Source organism: Nelumbo nucifera, chromosome 3 (assembly GCF_055504915.1).
Source record: "Nelumbo nucifera cultivar China Antique chromosome 3, China Antique-T2T, whole genome shotgun sequence".
In the NCBI taxonomy this organism is placed as follows: domain Eukaryota; kingdom Viridiplantae; phylum Streptophyta; class Magnoliopsida; order Proteales; family Nelumbonaceae; genus Nelumbo; species Nelumbo nucifera.
In genome coordinates this window covers 85,042,237-85,051,975 of record NC_142651.1, presented here as the reverse complement: position 1 = coordinate 85,051,975, position 9,739 = coordinate 85,042,237, and positions in this window count along the sequence as shown.

Sequence of the window (9,739 nt, the reverse complement as noted above, 5' to 3'; positions counted from 1 at the left end):
TTTACACTCCTTAGATATATAAGAGGAGAGTATGGAGGCTTGCTACCGTGCAACAAGCGCACACATGTGTGTAGCGTAGTGAGGTGCTTTAAAGGCACACTTTTCTGAACTAACACCTTCCTCTTCTCAATGACTCTTCAAAAATTATTTAGGCCACATTTGTTTGAGGTGGAAAATCGAACTGGGATAAACTTTAACCCCGGTTCGATTTTACATGTGTTTGGTAGAGGTGTTAATATTGCCTTGTAAATTGATGTAAAAGCCCATTCTCGCCAATATTTACATTGAAAATCAATGAAAAGTTAAAATTGATGTAAAATTTTCCTTGTTCTCCATCCAATGGTCTCCTCTCTATACAAAGTCGAAGAGAGCGTGAGAAGACCTCCTTTCCTCTAATCGTGAGAAGACCTCCTCCGTCCAATGGTCTCCTTCTTCATTTCGCCCACACATATTCCCAACCTTGGATGGGAGAGAGTGAGAAGACCTCCTCCGTCTAGTGGTCTCCGTCCAATGGTCTCCTTCTGCATCCTTTGTTTTGAGAGAGATCTTGTTTAGTTTCTCCAAATGTTGCATTTCCCATGAGGAAAGGAGCCTACCTTCAAAGAAGAACTCGTCGGCCGTTAACATCCTATCACCGGTGGAGTTGCTAGAGAGAAACTCAAAATCTACATTGTGCACCGGCACCTTTTCCCGTTCTGTGTCAAGCTTCTTTGGCGACTCACAACACGGGCTTATGGAGATGAAATCATTGTCGTCAACGAAGTCGACGGAGAAAGAGATCCGCGGGCTCGATGTCAGCTCCATGGAGTTTCAGAGCAAAGCTTCAAGAGGCTTTACCAGAGTAGAGCAAAGTTTCAGAGTAGAGTTTCACTTTTACATTGGAACAACCAAACAGCATGAGAGAAAAATTCCAAAACACCCCGGTTCAATTTTCCATCGATCACTAAATCGGGATCAAATTTTCCATCGGTGTAAATTTGAATTTACACTTAAAACAAATGCAGCCTTAAGGAGCGTGAATCAAGCAAATGAACACAAGTTTTTTGGAATCACTCATGTCTCTCTCAGTTTGATCAGCTACTATTTTATAGAAGGTTTCTTCGAAAACTCTTTCAACTTTGCTGGTTGCAAATTCTCGCACAAGGTTCTGTTGTATCTTGGGAACGCATTTGTTTATAACCCAACAATTAACTCAGTGGAGCTGTGTGGGGGAAAATAACGTTCTAAAGATAGTGTCTTCAAGCACGCCTCAAACCTTCTCCTCCAAGTTTCAATGACCCCAATTTTCTAACACCATTTTCACCAGCTTCATCCAAGCTCCATCAATGACCATACATTTCTTACCTAGAAACATCTTGCCATTTCCCATGCAGACTTTGAGGCATCCCTCTTGATCTCTTTCACTTCCATGTCTCTTCTAGATGGTGGATTTACCCTATCTTGTTTGAATGCAAACTATTTGTTCTTTCTTCATGAAGCAATGCTTATATACCAAAAGCTCAAACCTTTCAACTGAAGCTAGATAGATCGACATCTTAAAGAACCTTCCTTCCCCCCCCCCCCTCTTTCCTCATCAAATTGTTAGATACTTGGTCGGTTACATGTAGCTCTCCTTTATAACATGCAACTACATACTCAAGCTTTCAACAAATAAATCCTATTTTGTTCTTTCTCTTTTGCTTTAGATTATTATTCTACTCTAAAGGGAGATGCATCATATAACTGTTGGAGAGCATTTTTCAAATTGAAAGATCTTGATGTAAGTTGTATGATTTCTCGCAACCCTCATAATGTAGCAAATTATTTCATCACACATAATCATATAATCTTAAATATTTTGTTGAAAATTTCAAGAGGAGTCATCGAAACAAGACATTGATAAACTAATTCAAATAAGGGGAGTAAAATCTCTCATCGATTGTGGTCATGGGATTTTGGCTATGCACAACAAGATGCTGGATCTCGAAAAAAAAAATCAGATGTAGAGATACAAGAGTTGAATCCTTTCCCAATGATGGGGTGTGGAGCTAAGCCATTGTTTTCAACCCACCATTGACCCAGCCGATCAAACCATTTGAACCATCACCTGGCCAAGATTCTAGGTCCGGTTCAGTCAAGACCCACCAAATGGTCAAAAACTGTTGATTTGGTCAAGAACCATTTAACCTGGCTGGTTTGACCATTGACCCATTCAACCTGGTGATCGGGTTGTAGGTTGCACATTCAAATTGACTATTGACCATTGACTCATTCAACCCAGTGACCCTTCAACCCTTTTTTGGCCTCAAATTGCAATTTTTAATATTTTATAATAAAAAATTAAAAAATATAAATTTAATATAAAAATACATATAACATATCTAAAACATATTTATACATTATTTATTGATAAAATGTGTATTTATACAATATATATGCACTGACATGGCAGGTCCGAACCGTTCGACCTAGCCAATTGAACCGATGACCCACGACTCGGAGGAAAAAACGGTTTGGCCTCCAAGTCGGTTTTTAAAACATTGAGCTAAGCTACTTCAGGTTGGGAAGGTTTGAGGAGAATCCAATGGGGAACATGAAAGACAAAGCTCTGTGCGTGTGTGTGTATGTGTGTGTGTGTGTATGTGGAAGATTTCTAATGGGAAACCTTCCATGTTCTTCTCAATTCCAACTCCAACCGGATCTACAATCCAATCACTGTTCTGTCAACTCCAACCTTGAAGAATCGCCATATAAAACAAGAGAATGAACCAAAGGATGATCGATAAAAACACTTCCCCTGTTCTGCCAAAAACTTACACCTCTCCTCCACTCGAAAAATGGGTTGGTCATCAGTTGGGTCTTATTTTGAAAATTTGAGAAATAATGGAGGGTAAATTTGATATTTTACTTTTTTCACCAATATTTAACAATGATGACAATTGTCAAAAAACTTGGGGGTACTTTAAGACAATATGTAAGCAATAAGGGTAGAGTTAGTCAATTTCCTAAACCATAAGAGTAATTTAAGAAATTTGCCCAATAATAAATTATCACAAATTACCGTTACTTTTCCCTTATACTTATTTAACAATAAATTAATTATAAAAAATAATTATCAACAAATTACGGAATTTATTAGTGTATTATTTGTACTTAATAGTGAATTCATTAGTGAAATTATCGATAAATAATAAATTACCACAAACGGTCGAATTAGTGTTACTTTTCCTTATACTTATTCAACAATAAATTGATGATAAAAAATTATCAAATTATCAAATTAGTAATTACCAAAAAAAAATAGAAATTAGAAAAATTAACATTAATTACTGAAAATTATCATAAATAAGTAGAAATTATAATCCTTCCCCTATCTTGTAATCAGTAAGTTTATAATGTCATGATCGAAAAAAAAATATTACTCTTATGTATTTCTATTCTTCACTTTCGGGGTCCTCGCTAATAAATAAATAAATAACTTCTTAATGACTGAAAGTGAAGTTGGGTCTGCCATGCTTTGTTGGGGAATATTTGGCTCCTACCTCTTTTAGTCTTTTTAATAAGTACCTAGTTGGAGGACATGGGTCCTATCAAATGCATTTTAGATATTAATTTCAGGGTTTAGGGGCTTAGAGATTTAGAGGGTAAGGGTTTAGGGTTTGAATGTAAAAATCATGGATATGCCTTGGTCCAAACCATGGTAGGAGCGAGGTCACACTTTGCTTAATTTAGTTCCTAACATTGCCCTCGCCCACTCTATTAGCAAAGGGTGTGTGATATGGTAAAATGAGGTTGCATTCATTTTGGGAATTTAGACATATGTTTTTGTTTTCTTTTTGGTTTTGACAGGGTTGAAAAATGAAAGGAAGTGTGCTCTATTTCTATTGTTGGGTCTAAAAGGTAAGTGGTTGTCCTTTCCACTTGGAATAAAGTTTATGGCTAAAAATTTGAGGTTGCTTTACGTAAGATGATATGAACTTAACAACTACACTCATGTTTGCTTTTAAGCTCGTTTTCCAGATCTGTATTACTAGGTGAAGAAAGGCTCTATTAGTTGTGTTTGGTTTAAGAGAAAAATTTGAAATTTGAGAAAAAGTTAGTTTTAATTAAGCAATTTCATGAAAAGTTACTTAAAAAATCTCCCTCGACTTTTGGCTTTCTGTTTCTCTTACTATTATTGATGAGGGCGGATTTGGCCCTCCAATGATATTGTGACACATGGCACCTCAAAACAATTAGGTGACACTCGGAACCACTTAGGCAATAACTTGCCTTAGCCAAGTTGATGGTGTCCCACCTAGCAGCCTGGCCCAGGCGCGACCTAGCGGCCTGGCCCAGGCGCGACCTAGCGGCCTGGCCCAGGCGCGACCTAGCGGCCTGGCCCAGGCGCGACCTAGCGGCCTGGCACGGGCGCCGACCTGGCGGCCTAGCACAGGCGCCAGCCAAGCGACCTGCGAGACGTGCTCGCCAACAAATTCGGCATGCATATCCTAACACTCCCACGACCCTTGGAAGTTAGCCCACGTGCCGAACGATCCGGAGGGTAGTCAACGTGCATGGCGGTTGCCTCCGGGGATCTCGGACCATTTAGGTGACTTCTTGGAAATCTCGGATATGGTGTGTGATGTCCACGCCAAACAATGCCTATATAAAGGCACCAACCCCAATGACATAGGGGGGCAAGTAAGCATATTCTATCTCTCATACTTTGTGATTTTTAGCTCACAGTCTATTATGAGAGTACTGACTTAAGCGTCGAAGCGACCTCGCCGGGTTAGCCACCCCGGGTCCTCTAACATTGATTCCTTGCAGGTCTCTAAAGAACTACGAAGCTCAACAATCAATCTAGCTCGCCACCAGGCAGCTCGGCCCTCTGGTCAGCTCGGCCCTCTAGTCAGCTCAGCACTCTAGTCAACTCGTCACCTAACCTGCCTAGTTCGGCCCAGTCAGCTTGTCACCTAACCTGCCTAGCTCGGCCCAGTCAGTTTGGCACCTAACCTGCCCAGCTCAGCCCACTTAACTCGGCACCTAATCTGCCACTAGCTTGGCTTGGTCAGCTCGGCATCCGGGTCCTCATCCAGCAAAAGTTCAGTTCGGCCTCTGAGTCATCTGCCACTTGGAAGCAGACCAAATGATGAGGTACTTAGCACAAAAAATTGATACATCACCAAAAATTGATTCATCAATTGGCGTGGTCTGTGGGAAACGCTACAAAAAGCTAAGTTCTCATCCTCCAAAAAGCTAAATCCTCTTCTTCTAGAAAGCTAAGTTCTCACCTTTTAGAAACTAAAAGCTCTCACTTTCTAGTTTCCATTTTTTATGAAGTCAAAGACTATGCAGGAAGTTGATGGCCAACAGACTAAGCAGCTCTACCAACTTTATTTCAACTCAGATAAAGCCTCATCAGTCCTCTTCGTGAGGTACCCTCTACAAAGATGAGCTCTTCGTGGCTTTTGTGGGAGTAAGCGGCCAACAGACTGCATGGATGCCCCTGCCGGCCGAGCCTTCCAAGGCTCCCGTGCGAGTTGGTGACCTAAAGTCAGCAGTGTTGCCCCCGTAGGTCGAGCTCCTAGTAGCTTCTTGTAGGAGTGGGTAACCAAAGTCACTAACGAGGCTGATGTAGCACAGCCGTAGCTCTAAGGTGTCGAGCTAATAAAAGACCTCGGCACCACATAAGACCCAGTCGCCTCTTCGGCATGAGAAAAATCAAAGATCGAGGAGAGTGGACTACAAGTCGCTCCCAAAGCCTAAGGGCTAAAGTGCCGAACTGACAAAGATTTCAGCACCACATTAGACCCAATCGCCTCTTCAGCATGGGCAAAATCAAGGGTAAGGAGAGTGGACTACGAGTCGCTCCCAGAGCCTAAGGAATTTAATCAACGCTTACGAGCTCATCGAATTAGTCATTTCAAGCCAAAAGGAGCAATCTACTCCCTTTGTCGAGTTACTTTCAGCTCGGGAGTGGGGGCCAAATGATGAGGGCGGATTTGGCCCTCCAATGATATGGTGACACATGGCACCTCGGAACAACTAGGTGACACCTAAAACCACTTAGGCAACAACTTGCCTTAGCCAAGTTGATGGTGTCCCACCTGGCAGCTTGGCCCAGGCGCGACCTGGCGGCCTAGCCCAGGCGTCGACCTGGCGGCCTGGCCCAAGCGCGACTTGGCGGTCTAGCATAGGCGCGAACTGGTGGTTAGGCCTAGGCATGACCTGGCGGCCTGGCACGGACGCCGACCTAGCGGCCTGGCACAAGCGCCAACCTGGCGACCTACGAGACGTGCTCACCGACAAATTCAACATGCATATCCTAAGACTCCCACGATCCTTGGAAGTTGATCCACGTGCCAAATGATTCGGAGGGTGGTCAACGTGCATGGCGGTTGCCTCCAGGGATCTCGGACCACTTAGGTGACTTCTCGGAAATCTCGGATATGGTGCGTGAAGCCCACGCCAAACAATGCCTATATAAAGGCACCAACCCCAATGACATAGGGGGCAAGTAAGCATATTCTAGATCTCATACTTTGTGATTTTTAGCTCGTAGTCTATTATGAGAGTACTGACTTAAGCATCGGAGCGACCTCATCGGGTTAGCCACCCCGGGTCCTCTGACATTGATTCCTTGCAGGTCTCTAAAGAACTACGAAGCTCAACAACCAATCCAGCTCGACCCTCTGGTCAGCTCGGCGATTAATAGGCAGCTCAACCCTCTAGTCAGCTTGGCACTCTAGTCAACTCATTACCTAACCTGCCTAGCTCAGCCCAGCCTGTTCAGCACCTAACCTGCCCAGCTCGGCCCAGTTAACTCGGCACCTAATCTGCCCCCAACTCGGCCTGGTTAGCTCGGCATCCAGCAAAAGTTCACTTCGACTTCTTAGTCATCGACCACTTGAAAGCGGACCAAATGACTTGGTACTTACCACAAAAAAATTCATACATCACCAAAAATTGATTCATCAACTATCAAACCAAACATAGCCTTATATACCTCCAAAACATTTGGCAAAAGCCAACTTTTACTGAAGTGGTTGATTGTTCATCTCAATCAACTCGCTCCTAATTGAGCTAACTGTTGCCTCTCACCAACCTAATTTTATGCTCACACACACAAATGCACATTTTATTGGTTCTTTCTTTCGACTCTCAACCTGTTTGCATCCTAATACCAGTCCGGATCAGATAGGCACAAAGTTGTAACTACATTCAATAAGCACTTAAAATCCTTTTTTAGCACCTGTCCTTTAAAATACCCCTAGTCTAGCTACCCTTGAAAAAGATTAAAATGGCTTTTTGACGGTTGTTAGAATATTTGGTAAGTGCTCATTGAACGTGCTTACTATATTGTGCCTATTAGATCTGATCCCCTATCCAGTTCTATCTGTATTTTGGTTCACTCTAAATCTCCCAATCCTAAAAGGTTAAATTTGTTTGCATTGCAAATCTCGTTTACATCGGTGTAAATGTATGTGCAAATAAACTGTGTAAGTTTGTATTTACTTTTGCTTCATATTTGACATAGTTCCCACGGATATTTATTTATTATTTATCTGGGAGTGAGGTAAGAAGCATAATAATGTGGTCTCCACGTACTTCTATATAAGAGACAATTAATGTATGAGATTCTTTCAAAAAGGAACTAAGGTGGGTGGAAGGAAGGTAGATGTAAAGTCTGCATCGCAAATGAGTGCAAATGTGAGATAAAAAGTACAAATATTATATCAGATACGACTGCAAATCATAATCACAAATAAAATGATACAAAATTGACACAGTTGCAAAATTTGTATCTCGTTCAGATTTACACTGCAAATAAGGATTTAACAATTAATTGGGTTTCTTCCTTGCACGGATCTATGATCTATGCCTGTAGGGATGCAAACGGATCAGATCAGATTCGAATCAGGGTATATTTGAATCCGATCTGACACTGTTCATATCGGATCTGATCCAATCGGATCTGATAGGACTCAATTTGACTTCAAATGCTATCAATAAGTCAAATCTTCGGATCTAATCCATTCCAACTTGTTTTCTTTAAAAATTAATAAATTATTAAAAGAAAAATAAAATATACTGATTTAAATAAAGTAAAAAATGCAAATATTTGTTAATTATTTTCATCATATATATACATGTTTTTTATAAAAAATAAATAATATAACAAATTTATAAAAATATAATATAAAAAATATATTTATAAATAAATAAATAGTATATATATATATATATGTATTATATATATTTATATTTATATTATAAATATATAATATATATCGGATGAGATCCACTTGCACACCCCTATATGCCTGCTCCCATCTTATAAGAAAGGGTTTATTCTTGTTTTTTATTTTATCAAATGGCATAATCATAAATAGTTGAATGTTTAAAAATAAATATAAAACATTTTATCATTATTAGTTTTTGTCTTATATTATGGCATCATTGTAAATACATTAATGATTAATAACTATTATAAAAGAGGGTTTTGTCTGTGGCATAATTGTAAATAATATTAATAATTAATAACAATTATAAAAGAGGGTTAACTCCTCATTATTATTATTATTATTATTATTATTATTATTATTATTTTGTATTTTATGATGGTAATATTGTAAATACTATAATATTTAATAGAATTTATAAAACAGGGCTAAGCCCTTTATACGCTTTATATCCTTGGTATGCGGGATACCATTTAGCATAAGGAGCTATGACCACGTAGCCGAAAAAGATTCTATTTACTAAATTCTTGTTAACAATCGTACAAGCATTTTATTGTTGGTATAGATATAAGATTGTATTGATTCAGGTCTATTAGTTACAAACCCTATAAATGCTTGCATGGAATAGGTTTTCGTATTTTAATCATTGGATTAGATTAGGGGTGATCATCAAAAACCAATTTGAACCGGAAATTCTGGTTCTGTATTTTTTGAAACAGAAGGTACTAATTTGGTTTTTGGTTAACTAATATAAAAAAATTGAAAAATCAACGAATCAAGCTGATTAAAACCAAACCAATCAATTAATTAATTGGCTTCGGTTTAGTTTTGGTTCAAATTTTTTGTTTTTAGAAATTGGTAGTACTTATTGGCACTCGAATTGCTCGAGGGCAACAAAGTCAATTCACTCCTGAGCTCTAGTTGAGAGTTGAGGGCTCCAAGGCTCTGGAGGGTATGAGCCAAGGTAAAGGAATGGAAGCCAAGGGGAATGGTCTCCTGGAGGTTGAGGGGGCCAAGGACTCGTAGCCGAGGCGAGGTTCCTTCATACGAGAGCTAGTAGTCGAGGTGAGGTGTCCTGAAGAGGTCGAGATGTTCTACAAGATAGGAGACATCAGAGGCCTCGGGTGAGAACTTGAGGCAGAGGCTTCGATAGTCAAATTAGTATGAGGAGTAAAGAGGGGGTCTAGTGCAAACGAAGGCTCGGGATGAGGTCGCTCGTAGGCACTAGGCTCCCAGTCAAAAGTATGCCAAGAGCTACTAAGGTTCTAGGATCAGATCCTTTACCTGGAGGGGGGTACCTCGTATTTATACTTGGACTGCCTGGAGGTAGGTGGAGATAGACACCCTAGGTGAGTGTCGTACGATGGCAGGTAGCGGGTACCTACGAGGACACTGGGGCGCTCCACGGTTGGCCCTGTGCGATGGGAGAAGGGTAGCCCCTGCTACATTAGATCGGACCTTGGTTGGCACCCGTGGGCTAAGCCGGATTAACCTACATCAGTATTGATTTGGTTTAACCGAACCGTGAGCAT